The sequence below is a fragment of the Hemicordylus capensis genome, chromosome 4 (assembly GCF_027244095.1).
Source record: "Hemicordylus capensis ecotype Gifberg chromosome 4, rHemCap1.1.pri, whole genome shotgun sequence".
NCBI lineage: Eukaryota > Metazoa > Chordata > Lepidosauria > Squamata > Cordylidae > Hemicordylus > Hemicordylus capensis.
In genome coordinates, this window is record NC_069660.1 from 92,549,926 (window position 1) to 92,576,383 (window position 26,458).

Consider the following 26,458-nt stretch of genomic DNA (forward strand, 5'->3'; position numbering starts at 1 on the left):
ATTATGACATAGAGCACATTTAAAGATCTATGCCCAGGCAATACATGTGGCAAAGAAGCGGTTCTTTTCTGCCCATATTGCATCTGCAAGCTCACATCCAGCGGAGTTGTTCAGGGTTCTAAGGGGGCTAGTATGTGCCCTTCCTTCCTTGAATCAGAATTTGGAGCCATCAGTTACTCGCTGTGATTGTTTAATGAGTTTTTTGCAGATAAAATCTCTCATACTCAGGCCGACTTAGATAGAGACTCCACAATTATTGTGGTGTCTGAATTGGAGATGTCCAGCAGCTCCTCTTATATGGTTTGGCTGGATTGGTTTCAGTTTGTGAATCCTGAGGATGTGGACAAGCTGCTTGGAGTGATGAGGCCTACCATTTGTTCTCCTGATCCTTGTCTGACATGGCTTGTTCTATCTAGCAGGGAGGCTTTTGTAGGAGGTCTGGTAGAAATAATAAATGCTTCTCTGAGGGAGGGCAGGATGCCTCCTTGTCTTAAGAATGCAATTATTAGACCTATTCTAAGAAGCCTGCATTAGATCCCTCAGAGTTGAGCAACTATAGGCTTTTCTCCAACCTGCCATGGCTGAGCAAGGTAAATGAGAGGGTGGTGGCCTCTCGACTCCAGAAAGTCTTGGAGAAAACTGATTATCTAGACCCATTTCAAACTGGCTTTCAGGTGGGCTATGCGGTGGAGACTGCCTTGTTCGGCCTGATAGATGATCTCCAGTTGGGAACTGACAGAGGAAATGTGACTCTGTTGGTCCTTTTGGCTCTCTCAGCAGCTTTCGATATTATTGACCATAGTATCCTTCTGGAACATCTGACAGAATTGTGGGTGGGAGGCACTGTCTTACAATGGTTCCGTTCCTACCTTTTGGATAGATTCCAGATAGTGTTGATTGGATTCTGTTGCTCTTTGAAAACTGAGCTTATGTGTGGCATCTCTCAGGGTTCCATAACATCCAATGCTCTTTAACATCTACATGAAACTGCTGGAGAGATCATCACATCACACCTTTGATCATCACATCTTTGTGTGGGGTGTTATCAGTATGCTGATGACACCCAGATCGGCTTCTCCATGTCAACATAATCAGGAAATGGCATAACTTCCCCTAAATGCCTACCTGGAAGCAGTAATGGGCCGGATGAGGGAGAATAAACTGAATCCAGATAAGACGGAGTTACTCATGGTACGAGGTCAGAACTCCAGAGATTATTTTGATCTGCCTGTTCTAGATGGGGTTACACTTCCCAAAAGGAACACGTACGCAGTCTGGGAGTGCTTCTGGACCCACACCTCTCCCTGGTATCCCAGTTTGAGGTGGTAGCCAGAGTAGCTTTCTATCAGCTTTGGCTGATATGTCATCTGAGCCCGTTTTTTGAGATGAATGGCCTCAAAACCGTGGTACATATGTTGGTAACCTCTAGAATTGACTTCTGCAATGCACTCTATGTGGGGCTGCCTTTGTATGTAGTCCGGAAACTCCAGTTGGTACAGAATGCAGCAGCCAGGATAGTCTCTGGGTCATCTCAGAGAGGCCACATTACTCCTTTGTTGATAGAACTACACTGCCTGCCAATAGGTTTCTGGACAAAATACAAAATGCTGGTTATAACCTATAAAGCCCTAAACGGCTTAGGCCCTGGGTATTTAAGAGAACATCTTCTTCGTTATGAGACCCACCGCCCATTGAGGTCATCTGGAGACGTATGTCTCCAAATTGCCGCCAGCTTGGCTGATGGTCACACAGGGATGGGCCTTCTTATTTGCTGCCCCGAGACTGTGAAATGCACTCCCTACTGAAATACAATCCTTTCCATCTCTCACCATTTATTTTTACATTTTAATGTTTTTAATTTTTAGATTGCCTAAATTATTTTAAGATTTTTGTGTACGTTTTAACTTGTTTTATGTTGTTGTTAACCGCCCAGAGATGAAAGTTTGGGGCGGTGTACAAATTTGACAAATAAATACATAAATATGGGGCAAGACCACCAGCCACTCAGCATCACAATTCATATTGTTACCATTAATAGAGCTGCATCATTTCTTCAATTGTGAAAGGTCTTCTTATTAACAAGGGTGTAAGCTACTTCATGAACAGCTACCAGCCCAATTCTTTTTGCCCAATGGAAAATCCTGTCTTGCATGAAACACATTAAGCTTTTTTAGACCCTGACAGTTTGTAGGGTTACTGGTTAGTCATACCCTCATTTTTATAGCCACTTGGCTCTTAGTTTAAGATATTTAAAAATAAACTCATCAATTATAGTATTTAAAGAACAGCATTTTTTTAGAATGTAAAAAAGAATCTTTACTCACTTTATATTACAACTATTTATTCTGCAATATGATTACACGTTGGCACCATCTCTGATTAGGATTTTAAACAGGAACTAACAGCAGTTATGTTGAATGTGGTTTTCATCGGATGAAGCACAATACCATTGATTGGACTGAGATTATATTCAGCATTAACTCCAGCTCTGTAAAAATATCACAAAGGAAGTGGATCTGGTGGCATCAGATATTTCTAATTGCATGGATGAATAGCACATGTTGTGACTTTTGATTTTAACAATCTGAGTAGACAAAAGAACTCGTAGGTTGGGAGCAAAATCATTAATCTCAGTGATTATTAAACATTTCTCTAAATGATGGTAATGACTTGTTTCTGACCTTGCATTGTTCAGCAAGTGGAGTCAAATATTTGTGATGACCAATGAATTCCAGAGATCCAATGAATTCTCTTTAGAGGCATTCTTTTCTCAGAGGTGTTTTATGACTTTTTAATTCAGTATTTGGTAAATTCAAAATTCACAATATAGCTTGCTGATTAGTAGTTTGTCATTGGACATTTGTAATTGTAGGGGTGTGTGTCATGTTTGCATAAAATATGGTTGGCTGACTGTGGGTTTCTAATAATGAAATACAAATTGTACTGGAGGCGAGAGGCACTTACCGTTGCTTTCTCAGTGGAATTGCATTTTCAGCTTTGAATAAGGTCCAAAGCAGCCCAAATGAGTTGACGGCTGTTCTCATAACCACCACCACCCATTCCTATTTGTGCAGTTTCTGCCTCTGCTACCACCATATTGCTTATTAAGCCTCACATCAGTGCACGTGTGCAGCTATACAGTACCTCTATTATGTGTTTGGATGCATAAGTACCAAAGTAATCAAGAGCCAGGGCAGGGCCTAATACTCATAAACACTTGCTCCCTCCACAGAACTACTAAGAGTACAAATGTGCAACATGATGCCACCAGGGCCCTGGTGGCGCAGTGGTAAAGCTGCCGCCTTGTAACCAGAAGGTTACAAGTTCGATCCTGACCAAGGGCTCAAGGTTGACTCAGCCTTCCATCCTTCCGAGGTCGGTAAAATGAGTACCCAGAATGTTGGGGGGCAATATGCTAAATCATTGTAAACCACTTAGAGAGCTCCAGCTATAGAGCGGTATATAAATGTAAGTGCTATTGCTATTGCTAGTATTGCTGCTATTGTAGGATTGCCAGTTTGTTTGTTTTTTACTTGTTCCAGCAATTAGTTTTATCAAGCATTGTGTCAGAGCACTTGCTTTTTCACATATAATCCTATTCATTTGAGCCTTTATCTCTGCCATGAAAGTGTCCCTAGTGGGCAGCTTTTGTTTCAAGCAGGGATCAAAGTTAGTGACTTATTTACATACAGCACAGTGTGTTGCCCATGGAGACACTCTTACCCATGGACTTCAGAGCCAAAGTCTAGCGCCTCCAAACCCCCTAGGGGGCCCCAAATCCTCTTTGGTGTGGTTTGTGCCCTCACATGTTAAAAAATGATGTTTAACTTGCAGCAAGGGGGCCTCCAATGGTCTTTAGGTCCCGGCTCCAAAATTACCTAGGTGCACCTCTGGTTGCCCATGGAAGAGTGGGGCATGTGTGCTGGCCTCATGCTAGTCCAAACCATGTCCTCACTTCTACCAAGCTCACAGAAGTTCTGTCACTACTAATGATTATTCCCAATGGAAGGCTCATCCCTGAAGCAATGGCACACTCATTAGCAGCAAGGGAGTCTCTGTGAGCTCAGTAGGACACGGTTTAGACTCACATGAAGCCAGGGCACAAGCTCTACTCTTCCATGGACAGCATGCTGCACTGCATGTAAGCCAGGGATTTTTGACAGGCTTGAGCAAAGGGAGACTAGAACATTCAGTATTAGAAAGTATCAGGTAAGTTTTATTATCATTTTGAGCAGAATAGACAACATAGCAATAAGCATTGCAGGTAGGTACCTACCATGCCTTCAGTAGGTAGATAAAACACTATTCTGGGATGTTGTGGGCACGAGGAACAACCTGAGACATTTCCTCATAAATCTTGTTTGTTTGTTTACTATTCCCCCCTGATCTCCCTCCAAGGAGCTCAGGATAATGTACAGTACAAAGTCCATCCCCCATGTTATCCTCACAAGAACTCTGTAAGGTAGATTAAACAGAGATATACTGATTTGTTATCCCAGTGAGTTTTATGGCTGTGGAGATTTGAATTTGGTGTCCACGGCCCTACATTCTAGTCCTACATTCCAATTGCTACATCACACCTGGGCATTTCAAGAATAATAATTGTGAGGTACTGGTACAGCATGTCTGTCTCCAAAGAGTGAGTTGCAAATCATGACTGAAATTGGTCTGAGGACTTTAAGGTAGGCCCATTGGACATGTACTAATATGATATTGTACATACTTGAACCTTCAGTACCAGCATTATCTCTTCAGTTGACCAGCATTAGTACCAGCATTATCTCTTCAGCTGACAAACTTGTGAGTGTCTGATTTGATTGGCATTCAGCAAGATTTAAACTGGAAATATAATGAGGCTGGTTTCAACTGCCAGAATCCATGTGGATCCCGGTGGTCCTGTTGCACTAAAGGGTAAATGCACCCTTAACCTCGGCTCTGGGATCATGTGTCAGGGTAGGCTCCTTACGGCTCATGCTGACACAGAGATGGGCACCTAGAGCACTTATCCCCTGGGGAAAGCCCCCAGTGCATGGCATTCAGCGTACCATGCACTGTGCAATTCACAGAGGCCAGGACAACGAGTCCCAGCCTCTGTTTACCAGTGTTGCCGAAAGCAGAGTGGAGAGTAATCCACACTGCTCCTGGCAATGCTGGTCATGTGGGTGTGCAGTTTGTGCACCACCTTGGCTCGGACCGGTCATTTGGGGGATGGTAGGTTGGACTCTGCCTCCCCCACCCATCCACCCAACCATACCCAGCAGTCATGTTTTAATTTTTCTCTGCAAACCACCTTGGGATTGTTTTAACAAAAGGTGGAATACAAATTTAACAATAAACAAACAATAAATGTGAATAGCCCCAGTGTATATTTATTTAACAGTAGGGCCAACATATGCTTACTCCTTAGCTGTCTTGGCTCACTAATTATAATTTTCTTCAGTGAAAAGTATGGACTATCCAAATTGTTGCCTTCAGTACAATTCTTTTGGGTGATTCAACCACTATTGGAATGCCTTTGAAATTAAGAAACGTCTTCCATTTTGTGTTGTGCAGTGCAGAATCTCAGAAGCAGCTTAGTAACTATAGCAGAACTGTTCCCAGGTGTGCGGGGTGGGGGGGGACTGTTTTAAGGGATGGTTGATATTACTATTCTAACTCACTTTTAACAGAATGCATGCATTAAATTTTAAATGTTTATTCCAAGGTTAAAACAGGATACTCTTTATATACACTTCTCAATTTTAATTCCACATAGTGTTGCAGAAGAAGCCTATTAGTCATGTTCCTGAGACAATAGATAGAATATGGCATTAGGTGCGCCTTAGCTCTGGTGCGGATGCAACAAAACAAAGAATTTAAGCCCCCCAACAGGAGCAAAATCTACAATCAATTACACTTTTCTGCAGATCTACACATATCCAGTAATTTCAGAAGTCACTTTAAAATGAATTCTACTCTTATAGGATTAGATTGGAGCACTTTCACTTTGTGACTCCTAAAGATATGGACAAACTGCTTCAGACTGCGTGTCCTACAACCTGTTCTCTCTCTTGACCCTTGCCCAACTTGGCTTATCATATTATCAGAGAGGGTCTGGTAAATATTATAAATGCTACTGCCAGAAGGAGTATGGAGTGTGACTCTGCTGATCTTTTTGGGTCTCTCGGTGGCTTTCGATACCACCAGCCATGGTATACTTCTGGGTCACCTGAGATTCCAGATAGTGTCGCTTGGAGACTGCTACTCTGCAAAGTGAGAACTAAAGTATGGAGTTCCACAAGGCTCTATACTGTCTCCAATGCTCTTTAACATTTACATGAAACCTCTGGGAGAGATCTTCAGGTTTGGTGCAGGGTGTTATCAATATGCTGATGACACCCAAATCTATTTCTCTATATCAACTTCATCAGGAAATGGCATAACTTTCCTAAATGCCTGTCTGGAGGCAGTAATGGGCTGGATGCGAGATAACAAACTGAAGTTGAATCCAAATTAGATGGAGGTTCTGAGTGTTGCGGATCGGGATCTAAGAGGTGGCTTAGATCTGCCTCTTCTGGATGGGATTACACTCCCCTTGAAAGATCAGGTATGTAGCCTGGAAGTCCTCCTAGATCCAAATCTTTCTCTAGTTTCTCCGGTTGAGGAGTGGCCAGGAGCGCTTTTAACCAGCTTCAGCTAATATGTCAGCTACACTCATTTCTGGAGATAAATGACCTTTAAACCATGGTTCATATGCTGGTAACCTCCAGGCTCAATTACTGTAATGCACTCTATGTGGGGCTGCCTTTGTATGTTGTCTGAAAACTACAATTGGTAAAGAATGCAGCAGCCAGATTGGTCTCTGAGGCAACTCAAATGGACCATATATCACCACTTCTGAAAGAACTGCACTGGCTGCCAATAGGTTTCCAAACGAAATACAAAGTGCTCGTTATTACCTATAAAGCCCTCAATGGCTTGGGTCCAGAGTATTTAAAAGAGCACCTTCTTTGTCATGAACCCAGCCACCTATTAAGATCATTTGGGAAGGTCCAGATACAGTTGCTGCCGGCTTGTTTGGTTGCGATTTGAGACTGGGACTTCTCTGTGTCTGCCCCAGGGCTTTTGAATATTCTCCCTGTTAAAATAAGAGCATCTCTATCTCTTACTGCTTTTAGAAAGAGCCTCAAGACACACCTGTTTTCTCAGGCTTTTAACTGAAATTTATTTATTTATTTATTTATTTATTTATCATTTAAAATATTTAATTTGAAACTGTTTAATTGTTTTCATTTTTGTTGAAATTGTTTTTTTTTACTCTGTTTTATATTTGTTTTTTTAAAATTGTGTACACTGCCTAGAGATGTACACATATCAGGTGGCATATAAATATGATAAATAAATAAATAAATTGAATGACTAAATGAATGAATGTTGATACCACACTTGACTCAAACACATTATTGAAAAAGTACTCACCTCAATAAGCCTTCACATTGTTTCAGTGCTGTTCAGTTCAACTTGTTTCTTGCATTCTTTCCTCTTTGATGTTTCTCTCTTCATGAGTCAAGGGTATGTTATTGTGAATGGAGAGCCTTTATCGAATAAGAAATGATAAGCTATTGGAATTCAAAGCAGAAGACCAAACAACTTTGGTCATTCTGGCCGAAAATTGTTCAAAAAGGTAATTATAAATAGGCCCTTTGCAGAGGATGTAGAAAATTAAATCTTTATAATTTGAGACCAACAACATCAGCCAACTGGTAATAGCAAAACTGACAAGAGAAGGAATTTCTATAATGTTAATCAAATAACACGAATAAGCGTTGACACAGTAACAGATGATCTAATTACCATATTCAAAAAGTCCTTATTTGAGATATTAAAAGGTGCCAATGTCCTCTTACTACAGAAACAATTATTTCTGATAGAAATTTGTGTGTCTTGATCTAGGAGTTCCCAACCTTCAATCCCCAGATGTTGCTGGACAACTCCCATCATCCCTATCCACAGTAGCCAAAGGGTCTGCAATCCAAAAACATCTGGGGACACAAATTTGGGAATCCCTGGTCTGATCCAATATTTTTTAAAAGATACTTGAAAGCTAAAACCATATGGAACATTGATGTGTGTGGTAGAGTTCCTTACAAACATCACAGTTATATTTCTAATATTTCTAAACATTGGCTGACATCCTGACTAACAAAGAGTGTGCATAAGGAGGGACAGCAGAGGGGCTCCGGGAGCCCTCATGCCCCCAGTCCCCCTAAACATGCTGTTGTGCAACAGCCCTAGATGGAATACTCCCTGAGCTCCAAAAGGGCTCTGCAAGATCAGAAATAGGTAGCTGAGAATCAGCAATGTGCTTACGATCTTGCCGGGCCCTTCTGGAGTGCAAGAAATACTCCAGGAGTCTCTTGTGCAACAATACACATGGGGGGGTGCATGAAGGTTCCCAGGACCCCCCACAGTCCCTCTTTATTCATGCTTCATTTGTCCGGATGTCAGCCAGTGTTTTCTCAGTAATTCGTTTTGGATTCGCATTATTTTGGCTCCCTAATCCTAAGTGAATGGCGGTATGACAGACATTATGGAAACAATATGTATCCAAACTATCCTTTATATAACATTCTGAATATTTGTTGCATGCAATAAAATCCCTGTTTGCATATATAGATCTTTCTTGCCTCCTGTGGATGTAGTTCCTCTTTTTAAGACCCAAATATGCCTTGCAGTATGCCAAGTAGGACTTTATTTTAAGGAGTGGGGAGGATGTCAAATCAATTTTTCTTCCATGGTCTCATCTTCACGTCACAAATGTTTTAACTTCATGTAACCCTGATCTGCTCAGTCCCTTGGATGCATTTTGACAACTCATTAAATAACCAGAATTTTCATAACTTCCTAAGATGAGCTGATCAGCAAAGTTCAAATGTGGCCCAAAGCCTATCCTTTGAACCAAAAAATCAGAAGGTGGTTCAGTCAATAGAAAACCAGGCCAAAGTCTTCAATAAGCAAACAGCCACAGCACCCATATCACCTGAGGAGAAGCCAGACTATTACACAGAGACCATCTGCTGACATTTCCATTATTACGTCTGCATTTTCCCCAACCATGACTATCATGAGGATAGCTGTGGCTGTATCCATATCCAGTCCAGTTTGCACTATTATTTCACCAACCAATCTCAAGAAGTGCATGTCCAAGAAGGAGCAATGACTGCTCCTTCTTGGGAAAGCCATGCTTCCCAATGTTTAGGGAAACCATCTTCATGATCAGGTTTTGGAAGGTGAATCTTTCCTGGCTAAAATGTGCTTGCTGCTGCTGTCGTACCAAATTGTGATCCACACATATGTCATGAGCTGGCAAAGCACTGCGGCATGATGAAGTATGGTTTGCATCAGTTGCAGAAAGGGCTGACCTAAGAAGTTTAAAACTAGCACAAGCCAAGGAGGGCTTGTTGTAGCTACCATGGTCAAACTGTATTTATCATATAGGATAATACTCTCTAATACCATCCCATAAAACCCTGGGCCTTTGAAATTATAACCATTCAGTGAAAAGAATCCATGGACTTCCATAACTTGTTAACAATGCGGGTCAGTCTGTGATAAGATGGCCTGTGAAATGAAAGGGAAAGTGTCAACAAGAAACAGAATCTGAAAGAGATGTTAAAATGTACAAAAATACTGACCTATTGAACACAACTCTTTACAAACATAAAGGTCATTGTGGAACTGGCAATTTAAAAGCATTATATAATAAAGTCATAGGAATGTTTGATAGCTGCCAAGAAAAGCAGTATGATGTGGGAATTAATTACCTAACCTTTGCTCTGAATGTGTCATATCAGTAATTTGACTTTTATTACAAGACTGTATAATCAGGAACATAATCACAAATGCAATATTGAAGGAAAATGTTATATGAACCTTTGTACGCAGGTCACACATAATGTAATGTCATTTTACTTTTTGCTTAATGCATTATATGTACAGGGCTATGAAATGCAAAAATACGGAGCAAGAAATGACTGAATCAACTCCAAAAGTTCAGTAATCAATCAATTTTTGCAGTTCATGATTTTCATTTCAAAATATGGGGTAGATTTTTTGAAAAATCTAACTAGTAGAAAAATTATGCAAATATTCATTTTTTAAACTTCATGCCATTTTTTTCATAGCTATTTTTGTCTCTGTCTTTAGAAATGAAAGCCACAGATAAGAATACATGGATGTATGCTCCCGATCAGATATGATGTTGCAAATGGGATGTTGTTAAGCAATGATGTGTGCCTTCATGAAACCACAAAATTTCATTACCTAAATTATGTGAATCAACACAGTCAAGCTGATACCTGTTAGATGTTAGATGTAATAATGTCACTGAAAACCAAACTAATGTTTCATGGGAGTTCCATGATTGGATCCCCCAACCTTTTTAAAAACTTGAGTGGGGCGGGGCTATATTGTAACCAATCTGGGACAAAGGAAGTAGATCAAGTTTGCAACTGTAGGGGACTAAGGAGTTAACTCTTCCACTATGTATGCCATTACCCTGATTCAAACCCTCTGCTGAAAGTGCTATGAGCCACAGATAATTAAATATGAGTATCATTTTCCCCACCACAGCATCAGAAGGGCAATTTAAATCTGGGAGACAATGCAGGGAGAAAGGGTGGGGGTTGGGGGAGGTTAACCCTCCCTCATCACTAAGACGGCAATCCAATTTGCCTGGCTGTTCTCAGATCATTTTAAAAATCAGAAGATTTGACCACAAATCTGCATCTTATCTAGTTTGTCCCTGAATGTGAATGCAGTGCTCTGTAATTTGAACCCTGGATGAAAATGAAGGAGGTGAGGGTGGGGAATTATGAAAAGCTGTCACAGTTCTGGGAAATGATGTAAGAACAATATTTAAAGCATGTGTAATTTGGGTCGGTTCATTTTTAAAGTGGAATCAGTAGGAATTCTGAAGTGGAATTCAAGTCACACAATGCAACATCTAGTTAGCTGGCTAATAGAAGCAACAATATCATCCATGAAACACTTAATCTTGCATATGAAACACTTAATCTTACCATCCATTTTACATTCTGACCGCTAAATATTTGTATTGGCATTTGTATCTCTCAAGTCTGTTCAACACTAGTGTAATGTCATATTTTAAATCATGGTAGCAGTACAAGAATGCCCATTTAAACAGTCTGTGAGTCACAGACTAAAGCTAATGTAATTGCTCATGGTGGGCATACTACCATCCTTCCAACAATCTTTCCCAGAGGAGATTATTCAACTTCATTTTTAGGAACATTTAATTCAGGATAAAAGATAAGATCCATAAAGAGATTATTATGTGAATGCCTTCATAAGCATTATTGGAAGGACTGCATGATGTCAGTCCCTTGAAGCACGCTTCTGCCACTCTGGTGATCTGGACAGGATCTGGATCTGGACACTCTGGTGATCTGGAGTGGGTAAAGCACAAAGTGTTAATCTGTCCACACAAATGCACTCAAGTGTATATCCAAGCATTTGGAATATTGATTGCTATCTACCATAACAAAATCTGTAAGAACAAAATGAGGGGCTGCTATTAATTTCAGCTAATTAACCAGGTGTACAAAACAATTCCTATGCTTTACAAGACACAAGAAAAGGCCAGGCTGATAGGGATGTGCAATTCAATTCACAAACAAATCGATTTGCAGTGAATCAGGGGTGATTCGTGGATTTGCCCGTGAATCAAATCACCCCTTAAAGGAAGGGGCTGATTTGAGGGCAAATCGGATCACCCCTGATTAGCCAGGAATAGATTCACATGATTCACACTGCAGTTGCTATTTTGTCTCTGTATATTTCAATTGCTCATTGGTTCTCTGGCACTGGCTTCTGATTGGCTTGAAATATCCTTGCTTTTGATTGGCTTGTTATACAAATCAAGTGTTGGCATGGGCAAATGTGCCCTCATTGGCTGTGGGGAGCAATCAGAGAGGAGGAGGTAAAAGTAGGGATTTTCAAAAAGTATTTAAGGGGCTGTTTGGAGGCAGAGAGAGCCATTGCTTTATGTGCCTTAGGAGAGGAGAGAGAGGCTGGAGCAGCACTGAGAGCAGAGTGGTGGTGGTGGTTTGGGCCGGCCGGCCTGCCTGCCTGCCTGCCTGGCCCCACACTGTGAGTGGAGAGAGAGACAGAGGCTTATCTGACTCTCTCTATTTTTAAAAAAAATCCTTTTATTTTGCAGTGCTGCCAGCAAGCAACTGCTTTTATTTACTTTTCTCTCTCTCTCTCTTTTTTTAACAGCAGCCCCTGTGGCTTGAACTGGGTGCTGCTTGGAATTTATTTCCTTTTATGGTTTCTTTTTTCTCTCATGGCTTGTAGCCAGTCCCCTTTGATAACTGAGATGCTGTGATTCCCCCCCCCCCCATTTTATTTAAATTATACCAGCAGGCCCCAGAATTTAACTGGGTGCTACTTAGAATTTTATTCCTTGTTTATTTGTTTTTTCTCAATGCTAGTAGGCTGTAGCCAGCCCACAGTGGCTTTAATAACTGGAGTGCTGTGCTTTAAAAAAATGCTATCTGTGTGCTACCTGTGCCTGCTGGATTAACTTTTTATTTTTGTAGGCTGGTGTGTGGTGTCCAGCCTGCCAGGCTCCCTCCGTTTACCTTGGTGGGGGTGGGGGTTTTGATTGTTTGGGTAGGTGGTTGGGTGCCTGATTGGTGCCCACCTGCCCTTCCCCAGGCTATCAAGTCCTGGTGTCTACTTAGCCCCAAGAGTGCCAATGGGACCAACACCGGGCAAACTCTAGCCAAAGGTGCCGCTGAAAGCCCTCAGCCAAAGAGGCTGGAAAGTAACCTTGGTCAGGTTATTAGAATCTGTTCAAGTTATTAGAACTTAGAGTTCTTTAAATAGTGCCTAGTTTGGGGCAAAGGAGGGATTCGGTGGCAGGACTGTAGGACAGGAGGGGTGGGGGGAGAGAGGCCACCGTAATCCCTTGCCCTTCTTTGCTTTGCCTTACCTTGCCTTGCCTTAGACTTGCCCCATTGTTGCTTGGACCCCTCCAAAACCAGCCCTCGCCCCAATAAAGCCTGCTTCTTTCTTGGGGGGGATATAATTTTTCTAGCTTCTGTGTGTGCATTACAGTGCTATTGATAACACTGTGCCATAAATAGACCACCCTGACCCTCTTAAAGGTGCTTCTTCTCCTTCCCCACTCCCCCACGTCAGAGATAGGTCTTAATTTTTTTTTAAACCCAAGATGTTCGGGAAGGTGCAAAGCAGAGGGAGGGATGACACTACTGATTATAGTGGGCAACAGAGAGAGGGGCCTAATCCCCAAGTCATCCCAGTCCCCACTGATGTGGTTGTGCACAGGCTCTCCATTCCAGAGGAGTCTGGCCCAGCAGTACAGCTGCCTGGGGCAGCTGAGGTAGAAGTAGTGGGGAGGTCCTCCCCTTTCAGGAAAGGAGCTCTTCTTCCCATGGAAACAGAAGGGAAGATGTTGTCGGCTACTAATCCAGCCAGATCCCTGATGCTGGCCCCCAGAATGAACCAGCAGACACAGTATCACCACCACCAAAATGCATGGTGTGGAACCACTTTGAGTGCTGCCCTGGTGACCCAAACCATGCTGTCTGCATTCACTGCAGGACACAGGTCAGCAGGAGTAAGGACCTGAAACATCTTGGGACAAAGGTGATACTGCAGCACCTCCTACGACATGACCTACGATCCCTGCTCCCGCTTGCAGCTATAGGCCTGGCATGTCCTTGACTAGCAGCAGGAAGACAACTGCTCCTGCTCCCAAGTAGGGGAAGCTGCCTATGCATTGGGTATAGTCAGTGGGCAAGCAGTCTGGTCGCCCAGAGCCTCATTTCATCACCCAGGCCACTGGGGAGGAGATCACTTTGGACGACCAGCCATTCCAGCTGGTGGAGAATTTCAGCTTCTGCTGGCTGCTCTGAATGCTTGCCCCTGACTACAATATCGTCTCATGCACCACCTTTAGCAGGCAGGTGGTGCTGTCACTGTACCGGACGTGCGGGGTGGTTGTGTCAGGACTGCTGTGAACAGTAGTGCCTGAAAGCAGTGTGCACTTCACTGCAGATCTGTGGACCAGTCCCAGTGGAAGTCATGCTGCTTTCCTGTCCCTCACGGTGCCCTGGTAGGGGCAGGAGAGCAAGGGGACATCTGCTGCTGGTGACGTGGCTAGCCCCTCCCATGCAGCAAAGCACAATTGGGCTGTGCTTCATGTGGAAGTGCTGGACACTGACCACACAACTGCTGAGCTGTTGGTGGCCATGAATTACCAGGTGGAGGAATGGTTTATCTGGGCAGCCAAACCTTTACCAAGGATACATAGTTACCAACCATCCCATCACAAAGGCAGCTGAGCAGGATCAGTTTGCGTCTATCCGTTGTGTGGCGCACATTCTGAACCTGGTCATGCAGCATGCACTGGGCCATTCTGAGGCTGCGGCTAGGCAAGACATCGCCATTGCAGCTGCTAAGCACTGTCCTGCAGCTGCCATGGATGCTCTTGTGGAGAAGTGCCACAAGATATAAGGGATGTGCACGGAACCAGCAGGAGTCGGTTCGATGGCGGGGGAGGTGCAGCTTTAAGGGCAGGGGAGGATGCACTCACCCACCCCCCACACTGTGTTTACTCCACTGGCACTCAGTTCCTTAAACATCCACCAGGGTGGCAGCGTACCTCCCTGCTGCCCCCTTCACTACAGATGGAACTGCCAGCTCACTTGGTCCTGCCAGGAACACTATTCTGATGGGCTGGGAAGCGGCAGTGATAGTATTGTTGCTAGGAATAAACTGAGCACTAGCAATAGGCACTCCAGCACCTTCCACCTGGTTGCACCCCAACCTCCTATCCTCAGCTTGCCTAACCTCTGCAATCAAGAGGTCCCTCCACCTGGATAGCTGGTCAGGGGTGACCACTTTGTGCTCCATCCTTGAGTCACATAGGCAGGACAAAATATGCTCTGCTGATTTAACTGGTTCCGCTGGTTCGACAATAGGGGGGTGCAGTTTTAAGGGCAGGGTAGGATGCACTTGCCCCCCTCCGCGTTTCCTGCTGGTGCTCGGTTCCTTAAACATCTCCAGGGGTGGCAGCGTACCTCCCTGCAGCCCCCTTCACTGTTTACCAGATGTACCGGAAGTAGCAGACGCACCTGCACATGTGCGCACGTCACACACGCAACTTGATGTGCGTGCTCATGAGCGTGATGTGCACATGTTTGCGCATGTCGCTCGCAGGCACATCTGCTACTTCCAGGTACTTCCAGTAAATGTAGCGAAGCGGGCAGCAGGGAGGTACACTGCCACTCTAGTGGATGTTTAAGGAACTGAATGCCAGTGGAGTGAACACTGGGGGGGGGGAGTGCATCCTCCCCGACCCTTAAAGCTGCACACACACCCACATCGTCGAACCAGCGGAACCAGTTAAATCAGCAGAGCATGTTTTTTCCTGCCTATGTGACTCAAGGATGGAGCACAAAGCGGCCACCTCTGACCAGCTATCCAGGTGGAGGGGCCTCTTGATTGCAGAGGTTATCTGAAAACCAACCCCCCCCCCAAAAAATAACTGTCCAAGTGATTTATGGCGGGGTTCCTTGGTGTATTGGCAGAGGGGCAGGAGGATCCCACTGAGCCTTGCAGCAGTGCTGAGCAATGTGTGAATCAGTACCTGCAGAAGCCAGTGGCAGACCAGGAAACAGAGCCAATCCAGTTCGGGACAACACATCGCCAAGTCCAGGTGAATGCTTGCCGGATGGTTCTCATGCCCACCAATGCTTCTCATGCCCACCAACCAGAGTACAGAGCAAGAGGTGTTCTCCATGGCTGGGGGCATGGTGACACCCCATTGCTCACACTTGGATGCTGACACCATGGAGCAGCTTGTCTTCCTGAAGGCCAGCCTGCACCTGCTGGGCTATCCCAAGCTGGCCATGGGGTGGGTGAGTGAATCATGGTCACCTCCACACACTGCATCATCACCGGCAGTTCACCCTACCCTGGCCTACTCCAAACCCAGATGTGTTACAGTCTGCACATTAGTGCTACTGATACACATGGACAGACACGCATGCCACCACCATGGCCGATGATGAGATATGGACTGGTGCCCTGACCAGTGTATCAGGCTGTCAGCCAGGGTCCAGCACCAGTCTGGGGCCATGATGTGTTATTCAGACACAGGCAGGCAGGGATGTACACTTATGCTAGAGAAGAAAAAAGAATGTTTATACACGGCTTTTCAACAAAGGCTTCCTCTCATGGTAAGAGATGAGCTCCATATCTGGCCTTGAAATAACTTGTGCTTCACTCACTGCTCTGGTCTATTCTGCATTACAGAGTGTACCCATTCAGTCAAAATGTGGCTGAAGACATTGCTGTAGTTGAGCTTATGGCTATGCTTGCTGACTGATAAGGATGCTACAGTGCTGCGGCAGCTGTTGCAAGTAAGGGTGGAGTCATAATTTTGTGTGTGAGAGCAACTTGTACCAGTGATGTTACTGAAGTGCAGGCACTGTGGCTGGCAATGGATTCTTGGTCAGTGATGGGGGAGTGGGGAAAGTTTTTTTAAAAATTTAATCACCCGCTTGCCTGTTTCTTTTGTGGGTTGGGTAGTAGGTAGCACCCATCATGCCCTACCACCCAACTCACTTTGGTGTCCCTAGAACCTACCAAAGGGGAACAATGGGGTGATTTGACTTCCCCATTGTTCCTTATGGGAGAATAGCGAATTTTTGGTGAATTTTCAATTCAACTGGAATCTACTCAATTATTTGCTATTCAATTCAAGCTCAAATTGAATCACAAAAAATGATTTGTGCACACTTCTACAGTCTGATTCCCAGGTTGCCATTTGCTGTGTCCTGGAAGGAAGTCTATGACAACTTGCCGTGGCCAGCTCGCTGCGGCCAACTCGCCACCAGTCAACTGGACACGGCCAACTCACCGCAGGGACAACTCACTGCAGGGAACAACACAACTCCCCCACTACAAGCCTGTCCTGTCACTTTGGCTTTCAATCCAGAGGGAACAAGTGGGAAGAAGGCAAGAGGAAGCTAAATTTCCACCTACCACCCACCAAAGCATGTCTTTCACGTTCTACAGTGGAAGGAAGAATCGCTCTGCATTCCTACCTGTGGGGTTGTACCTCATGAGAAATGAAATGTCAGGTGTGAAGCCTGCTCCAGAGCTTTAGAGCAGGCGAGCTACCATTTTCCTCCTCATATTGCCCCTTTGCAGGTCTCCCCAAAGCAGCAGCAGGCCTTGCTGCTGAGTTTTCTTATTAAAGCAGACTACCTCACATGTATCCCAGGGATATTAACAGAACACTTGGGGGATCTGGTGTATAGTTGAATTTTGAATTGTTTAGCAAAACTCTTAGGAGGAGATTTCCTGGCCAAAGTGTGTGTGCATGTTGTATTGTTGTTTTTTAATTCTCTGCAGGAAAGTACAACTCACTGCATCCTATGGCCCAGCGTAAAACTGCTTACATGGCAGAGAAGATATCAAGATGCCATGCCAATCATTCACTCTGCAGGATTGTGCAGACTGTTAGGCTTTTATCTATTAATTTATTTTTGCATGAACAAGAGCCTGGATTGCATTATCTGCATGTTGAAAACTGGCATGTCTCCTAGCATCCTCCCCATATAGAACACAGCCTCTTGTTGGACACTGTGGGGTTTCAAAATAACCACGGAATTGTCAAAACGTGCTTGTATTCGGTGTGGTGTTAGACTCTGCATTCCTACATGTGAGGTTGTGCCTCATGAGAATTGAAATGTCTGTTGTGGATCAATTTCCCCACTCTGTTTCTCGGCCCAGCCCTGTACAACTGCCAAAGCTTGGATAAGTTTATACATGCTCAGGCTTCTAGATGTCTGCAAGTCCACAGTATAATTGTTACTGACACCGGAGCAGTATTATAACCAGAATGCCATATTAGATCAAAATAGCCCCTTTTGCGTATTTGTCATGAATCTGAACTATTTATCACCTCTGGAGAGGTGGCAAAAATGCAATAGTAAAAAGTCAAAAAACATTTGTGACTCTTCTCAGATTTTGATTCTGCTGTCTAAATATGCCATTGTAGTACTGCAGTGAAAGAGGTGTGATAACTTCATTTAGTAGAACAGCACCAACTCACTCCCCGCAGCAGCTGCCGTTTTACTCCACGGCTCACTGGGATGGGGTGGGTGGGGGAGGCGGGCTAGGAGAGCAGCAATGTGGGCTCTATCCATTTCAAGTCAAACGGCCCTTCTCTGGAGGCAACTTGCCAGCCTCACTGAGAAAGCTGCAACTCTCCTGCAAAATGGAGTTTCCCCTGACAAAACCAAGGGATCGAGTGCTCCGCAAACCTGGTTTTGAAGATTGTGAGTAGCCGCGGCATGGCTTCGCGCCATGCTTACTCACAAGGAGACCCCTGGAGAGGAGGCGAAAAGCCGCCTCCCGGCTCCGGGGGTCTCTCCAGCATGCCCTGCGCACTTGCACAGGGCATGCTGGAACTTGCAGAGGCCGATCAGCCACCGCTCCCCCCAGTCCCCGCCGGCTCCATCACGGAGCCAGAAATCATGTGGGCTGCTGATCTGGCCGCCCAGGTCTCCCTCTCCGCTCGTGTGCCGGGAGAGCTGGCTTAGCCCGCTCTCCCCACTCACCACCCCAAACCAGGTCTCACTGACCGTGAGACCCGGTCCAGGGTCTGACATCCTCAACAATGTGGGAGCGCAGTGTCTAGAGTGCCTCTGCAGGGTTTAGTAATCCAAGGTTGCATTGTGTGGGGGGGAGACAGAGGTGACTTTAGAACAACTAGTTTGGAGGAGAACAGGTGTGGCTTCATTAGAGAGTGAGCATTTTGTTGTACATTAAATATTTGCTTGCCAAAACCTAATTGGACTTGGTTTAGCCAAACCCGGACCTGGTCCAGCTTGCGTTGGGTCGCATCCAATTCAGATTTGAACCAAATTGGCCAAAAAAGTTGTCAGTCTCTTGATCTGAAGAAAACTGTGGACAGATTTGCTTCTCCTCACATGCCGGTTGTGAGGAGAAGCAAAGCTGTCCACAGTTTTCTTCAGATCAAGAGACTGACAACTTTTTTTCAATACCCATGATAGCCAATTAGAGGTGCACAGGGAACCTGTTTGGCCAGTTTGGTTCAAAGCTGAACTGGATTCGACTCAACCCAACCTGGTCCAGGTCCAAGTTTGGCTGAACCAAGTCCGGTTAGGTTTTTCCACCGAACCAAGCCAAACCAGTTTAGGGGATATACTTGTAATCTGGTGAGTATTCCCCTTTATAAGTATGGGAGGTGGGGGCCCTTAAGGAGGTAAGGGGTGGCCGGGCAGAGACAGGGAGAGATTTAAAGTACTGTTTACCCTGCCGGTACAGCTGCCTGTGCCACAGCTCACCCTCCTGGAGGCCCCAAGCATGTTCCCCTCTCCTTTTACCAAATGCTGGCAAATTGTGTGACTACGCAAATGACATCTCCACATGTGCAGACACCATGCAAATGGCCTCCATGCATTCATGGAGGCCAGAACCAAGCCTCCACTGAACCACCGGCTTGGTAAAAGGAGAGGGGAGAATACTTGGGGGTGCTGGGAGGGTGAGTAGCAGCACTGGCAGCCGTGTTGACAAGGTAAGCAGTCTTTAACATTTCTCGCTGCCCTCAACCAGCCGCCCCTATTCGCAGAACTGGTTTGGACTAAACTGCCCCTGGTTCAGTCCGAGATCAAACTTACGAACCAGCCCCAGTTTGAGGCGAACCAGTTCTGCACGAACTGTTCATGCTCACCCTTATAGCCAATGGAGTCTCCATGGAATGTTTGCTGGAGTATCTGCCATTACTACTACTACTACTACTACTACTACTACTACTACTACTTATGTTCATCCTGACATTGGGAACTATTTTTGCTATCATTCATTTTAAGCCAGGTAAGATTGGAGTTGTCCAGAAAATAAATGAATCCTTGATTCTCTGTGAGTGAGGCTTTCTGGAACTAAAATGCTTGCTTTAAGTCCCTAATGTTTCAAAACACGATGAAAAATAGCAACAACATTGCTTCCCGTAGATGCAAGGCAGAAATAAATCAGAGGAGTAATTTACTTCAAAGGCCTCTGTGTTTACCTCTCTCCCGTCTCCTAACTGGGAGAACAAAAATGAAAATGAACACCTAGAATTGTCAGGTAATACAAAGTTGTCACAACCAGAGTGATTCTGAATGCATCAGACAGTAGATTCACTTAGACTATTTTGAGCATTTTGTGGATATTTTTTCCTTCACTATCGTGCTGGTTCCTATCAATAAGACAGGTGTCCCACAGCTTTCTAGCTATCATATTTCTATACCACCATATTTATCTATCATATTTCTATACCACCTGACATGTGCATCCCTAGGCAGTGTACATAAGTTAAAATACAACAAATATAAAAACAGGATAAAATTATTAAAACAATTATATCACCAAACCAATTACAATTAATAAAAAGCCTGAAAGAACAGCTTCATTTTAACGGGTTTTTTAAATACAGCCAAAGAGGGAGGAACTCTGGTTTTAACAGGGAGTGCATTCCAGAGCCCCAGGGCAGCCGCAAAGAAGGCCTGGTCCCAAGCAGTCACCAAAAAAGCTTCTGGTAGTCATAATCGGACCTCCTCAGATGATCTTAATAGGCAGGAGGGTTTGTGACAAAGAAGGTGCTCTCTTAAATACCCTGGACTCAAGCAGTTAAGGGCTTTATACACAATAACCAGCACATTGTATTTTGTTTGGAGACATATTGGCAGCCAGTGCAGTTTTTTTAAGATCAGTGTTATATGGTCTCTTCGGGTTATCCTGGAGACCAGTCTGGTAGGGATGTGCACAGAACTGGCTGGCCCAGTTCGGTTCAAGTCCAGACTGGACTTGAATCAGACCAGGCCAGTTCAGTGTGGAACTCCTTCGAACCCTCCCAGTTTGGTTTCGTCTGGGGGGATTCGCGGACCTTTTTTTAAAAAACACTTTAAAATGCACTTACACCCTCCGGAGGAGTTGTGGGAGGCGGGGGGGGTCCGCGGAGGTTCCCCTTCCCTCCACCGGCCTCAATGCAGCCCAAACCAGCCGAACGGTCATGCCAGGCCTCTCAGAAGCCAATTGCGCAGGCGGCCTCCAAAATGGCCACCATGGAGGCCAAGGGGGAAGGCCGGAACGGGCCGAAGAGCCAGCCCATTCAGCCGGTTTGGGCTGCATTGAGGCCAGCAAGGGAGGGGGAACCTTCACGGACCCCACCACCACCTCCCACAACTCCCCTGGAGGGGGAAAGTGCATTTTTTAAGTGTTAAAAAAAAGTCCGCAGACTCCCAAACAGTCCGGAGATGTTCGGTCCGGATTCAGACCAAACAGGAGGTGGTTCAGTTTGACCCTGAACTGTCAAACCAAACCAGCTCAACATCGAACTGGCTCAATGTCAAGTCGGTTTACACACCTCTACAGTCTGGATGCCATATTCTGCACCAACTGTAGTTTCCAGGCTACGTACAAAGGCAGCCCTATGTTGAATGCATTACAGTAGTCAAGCCTGGAGATTACTGGCATCTGTATCACTGTTTTAAGATGTTGAGAGTGTGATACAGTTTTGTATGTGAATGTGCCATCCCTGAATGCACATGGGAGGGTCACTTGTTTGAGTGTTATCCACATCAAAATCTACCTCCTTCCACCTGCAGTTGGAAGGGAGAGGCCTCCATCAAGTATGGGAAGAAGCCTACTGGTCCCAGTCCTGGCCCAAGGCTTTGTTCACAACTTTATACCTGCTCCTGCCCCTTGAGGCCAACTCCCAAATCCAATTCCTCTTGCTGCACCTCTTGGAAATTCCATTTTAATGGAAGTACCGCTGCAGATAAAGTGATAACAGTGCCATGTTCCCAAGGGGGCCTGCAGAAGGAGCAAGAAGATGATTGCTGGTGAATGCCCAAATCTCCGAACTAGTTTGTAGATAAGTTCACACATTCAGAGTGAGGACCAAACTGTCCTAATTTAGGTCTATTCAGGTGTTACCCAAAGCTGCAAGCACAACAACAGTTCCAATACTGAGGATTTATTACCAGTGTTAGTTGTTTTTGGTCATGCTTTACAAAAGTGTGACTGGTTTACTTGCTCTTAGCTAGGCTATTATTTTCCTTGGGACTTCTTATTTCAGTTTCACCTGTGCTTTTGATTTTGCACAGGTTATCAGTTTTCTTTCAGGGCAGATTCAAAATGTTGAGGGTTTTTCAGCTGTTATTTTTAAAGTGCTCTGTGATTTAGGACCAAGCACCTCCTTCTGTATACTCCTCCTCCAGCTTTAAGATCTTCAAGCAAGGCTCTTCTCTAAGTGCCGCTGCCTTCATTGGTAAGATTTAGGATGCTGAAAGAACAGTGTCTTTTCTGTGAGACAGTCTTCTGTGTAAAACTCTCTTCTCAAAGAGGCTTGAGTGACCAGCTTGCAGAATGCATGAATGAAGTTTGTGCAGACCTTCAAGAGGGTATTCGCTGACTCATAATGCTTCTTTTGTGCATTATTTTTACTGTGTTTATTGGTCATAATTATTAATAAATAATTATTATTAATAATTAATAACGTAAGTAAATAGGACACACACTGTACTTGCTTGGGGGTGGAGAAACAACACTAGGCTAAGCCTTACGCACATGTTCCATCACAGTGGGAGCTCTGAGTTAGCATGCATAGGATTACAATTGGTAAAGTAGCACAGTTAATATTGCTGCTTAACCAAGTTGTGCTGTAGGGAACTGAGAAGGATGAAGTTAGTGACTACGTATGGGCTAGAGAGATTTATCTGAAAAAAGTAAAATAGGGTTAATACAATTCCCCCCATGACTCCCACTTTCACAAGGATCAGTTCCTTCCTGTTCTCAAGGAGACAAATACAAATAGGCAGCTGCTTCTGTGGTCTGTTCATTCATATCTGCCTCACACGCAACTCAATTTTTACATTAGAGTTGTAAGCAAAAAAATAATGACAGTAGCCAATCAGAGGCCGGTGTGTTATGATGTATAATGCCGTTGTGAGGCATGCAAAGGGAAAGTAATGTTATGTCATTGCCTTGGCAACAGCTACAACGCACATATTCCCAAGGTGCACTTCAGAAATATGCATGTGCTAAAAAAGAATTAATTTAAAGTGCAGGATCAAGGAATGCTTTTGAACACATTTTCCTTTATTTAAGCAAACAAACTACACTCATTCTAATCCCAACAGAATAAGTTTGCCCATCACTAATTCTGCTAGTGAGTTTCAGGTTCCCTGCAGCTACGTTTATACTGTTTTTGTAAGCTTTCAATGCAAGATAGCACACTTTCCTGGTGACGGTAAGACAATAACACCTTATTTGTTTATAGTGGTTGACATCCAGACTAGCACTGTGCTCATGCAGCAGTGCCAAGATCCAAATTAGCACCATAGTATGAGCAGGGGAATGGGCAATTTTAAGCAATCTCTCCTCCCTCTGGTAAGCCCTTGGGGACATGTTTTTGTGACTCGCCATGGGCTTCAGAAGGAAGGGGAACCCATTGGAAATTGCCCCTTTTTCCCACTCACACAGTGGGGTAGCAGTGGTCTGGATCTCAGCACTGGTGCACAAGCGTAGTGCTGGTTTGGATGTTGGCCACTATTTTAATAAAGAATAATCCCCTTCCTTCTGTTTCTGAATTACTGAAAAGAAAAGAAAATCTTCTCTGTTGACTGCAGGAGTCTCTATCGTTACTGGCATTGCTGAGGAAAAGATAGACTTACATCTCATGTGGTTTAGCAATAATTAATGCAAACAACTTAAATCTGATGTGGAAAGATGAATGTACTAAACAATGGAAGGTAAATTGCCTTTTAAAAAATGGTTTATTTCTTTTTAGTTTGTCAGCAAGGGTCATAGATGACATAAAGATTAAATGGCACGCTGCATCAAACAGCAGTCTTATCACTTGCATTATTGGAAAATGGGTGTATTTTCTTTTAAAATACAGAAATGTATGTGATGCTTGTAACAAAGGCTGACATTGTGACTTAAGAAGGATATGGCCAGCAAAGGGAGCACACATATATCTGCTGTATTCCAGAGTAAAGCAGCATGAGTGCTCACGCAGGGAACCCTCAGAGTCATCTTTTCAGGAGTCCCAGAGTGCTTCAGAGGAAAGGAGAGACCAGCAAAAATCACACACACACACACACACATACACACACAGAGCTTTATTCTAGAACACAACAAATGTGTGTGTGCTTTCTTTGCTGTGCATGTGCTTTGTAGGTCAAGATATTGGCCAAAGGAAATACATGGACATCATTATCATATTGTTAACACCATACTAAATGAAAGCATTTCTGGAGATGGTGGGTAAAAGTGGGGAGACAACACAAAGGAATTGTTCAGATCTATACATGAAGAAACATTGTTGGTTCCATAGCACACCCAACAGATACTTGTTCTATCATTTTAAGATAAGCTTTATTGAAAGAATCAATAAGCAAAAGAAAAAATGGGGAGAGTACTGAAGAGAATAATTAAATCCAGCTCAGGTTTGCCCCCAACCAGATAAGCAACCTGAGCAATGTTTTCAGGAGCAGCAGTGAAGCACCAGGTGAAAGATGGATCCCAGAATCCTTTGCAGCATTACAAAGGAAGCAAAATTCCTTGAGAAGCCACCTTGGGTAATCTTTGTAGGAACAGTTTATGTTTGCCAGTTTCCATTTTCAGATATATCCATTCTATCTCCTAGCAATAAAGATGTCTTATGATGAAATATTAACAACAGATATACCTTTCCTGGCACTAATACTTCTGTGAAACTTGCATGTTTGTTTCTGCATCCAGAATAGAACACTACAGCTCAATTACTCTACTCATAGACAAGTTGCTACAAGCTTCTACTGCATCCCAGACATACACAAACATATCCTATCACTAGGGACACTACAGCCATAGCTCCTATCACACCAGGCCAAAAGTTTAGAAAACCTACTACTTTGCTAGTAAACAAGTTTAGCATGTTGGAAAAACAACTGATTCTTCTTTCTCTCTAGGGATGTGGGAAAGGTGTTAGATTACTGGCTAGCATTGTATATATAGAACCCCCAAAGTATGGCTTGTCATAAGTGACTTCTGTTATAAAGCAACTTCAACACCAACTAGCAGGGGAGGGAAGTACTACCTAAATTATCATCATCATTATCTTCTTTAGTCTGCTGCTTCTCTAGGTCTTGACAGAAAAGCAGCTATTTTGTGTAACATTACACCCTCCGTGAAGGGGGTGAGAGGGAAAGTGGTCTGCTCTATATTGTCTGGTGTACTGAAGCTTGTTCATGTTCCAGGCATCACTCTGTTTGTGCTGTGCAATGTAAAATGAACTGGTTTCGAGAGGCTTTGCTGCAATGAGCTGAGACTCACTCGTGTTGTCATGTGATGCTGGTGTGGAGAGCACTCCTGAGAGAGCAATGAGACTGAAAGAGATGCCATTTGAGAGGCTGAACGGCACCTGTCTCCACTCCAGCTGGACTGAAGAGAAGGAGAGCCCTTCAGCTCATCAAATTGCCAGCCTTTACCATTCAAGTAGAAAAACTTCACAAAACGGTGTGGAATGCACATTGTACAGATTTCAAAAGAACTCATTCGGTAGCATTGATTTAAAGCAATAGAGAGCTTATGTTTCTTTAAAATACTTATTCAAATGTTTTCTGAATAGTGGACTATGTTGAGGGTTGTTTTTTTTTTTCAGAATAAATGCACTTTGTAAGAGAAATGCTTCTAATTCGTTAGCTCATTTCTAGCGTAACTCATCCTTTGGGTCTCATTTAATAGTGGAGAGAGAATCATCCATCCTGGAGAAATTGTAAATCAATAAGTGAGTTTGTGCTTGTATCTGAATGTAGTAGTCAGGGAAAAATATGTTTGCATGTTATTGGAAAGGAAAATAGTCTCCTGTACTTTCAATACATCTGGTGTTTCCTGGCATACAAGCCAGTTACAATTCTCCTGGTGCCCAATATTATTGCTATAATTTTTCTCAATAGAAACCATACCTTTAACATCTGCATGACAGATAGACATACAGCAGGTGTAACTTTTCATAGACAGAATAGGTAAAGCTGGACAAGCTAAAGTTCTTCCTGTCATATGGCATGCAGCTGTAAGCACACCGGGCCTCTGTTAGGAAGAAAAAGATGCCAACACAAAATGGAAGGGGAATAGTATTAGTAATCTTCCACTTCCCTGTTGTTTCCTATTCTTCTCAATGCTCCTCACCAAATTAATGCTTCCTTTACACTGCTCATTTATGATATTCAGAGTCAGAACTACCAGCTAGCTGCTGAAAAGATCAACTTCTATGTCAAATTCTTCTTACACTTGGAGCCTGGCCTCCAATCACGCTCCCAGATGAAGATTTTGAGTTTTTGGCTCACAAGAAGGAAGAAACATA

At 43.9% G+C, this 26,458-nt stretch overlaps 1 long non-coding RNA gene across 1 annotated transcript; it reads right to left on the reverse strand.

The window, feature by feature from the left end:
- Positions 1-2,358: 2,358 nt before the first annotated feature.
- LOC128324030 (uncharacterized) lies at positions 2,359-26,152 on the reverse strand. Its single transcript, XR_008306579.1, has 3 exons — positions 26,061-26,152; positions 7,459-11,447; positions 2,359-2,488 (listed from the first exon to the last, which is right to left on the reverse strand). It is a non-coding gene; the product is annotated as an uncharacterized LOC128324030 (long non-coding RNA).
- Positions 26,153-26,458: the final 306 nt, after the last annotated feature.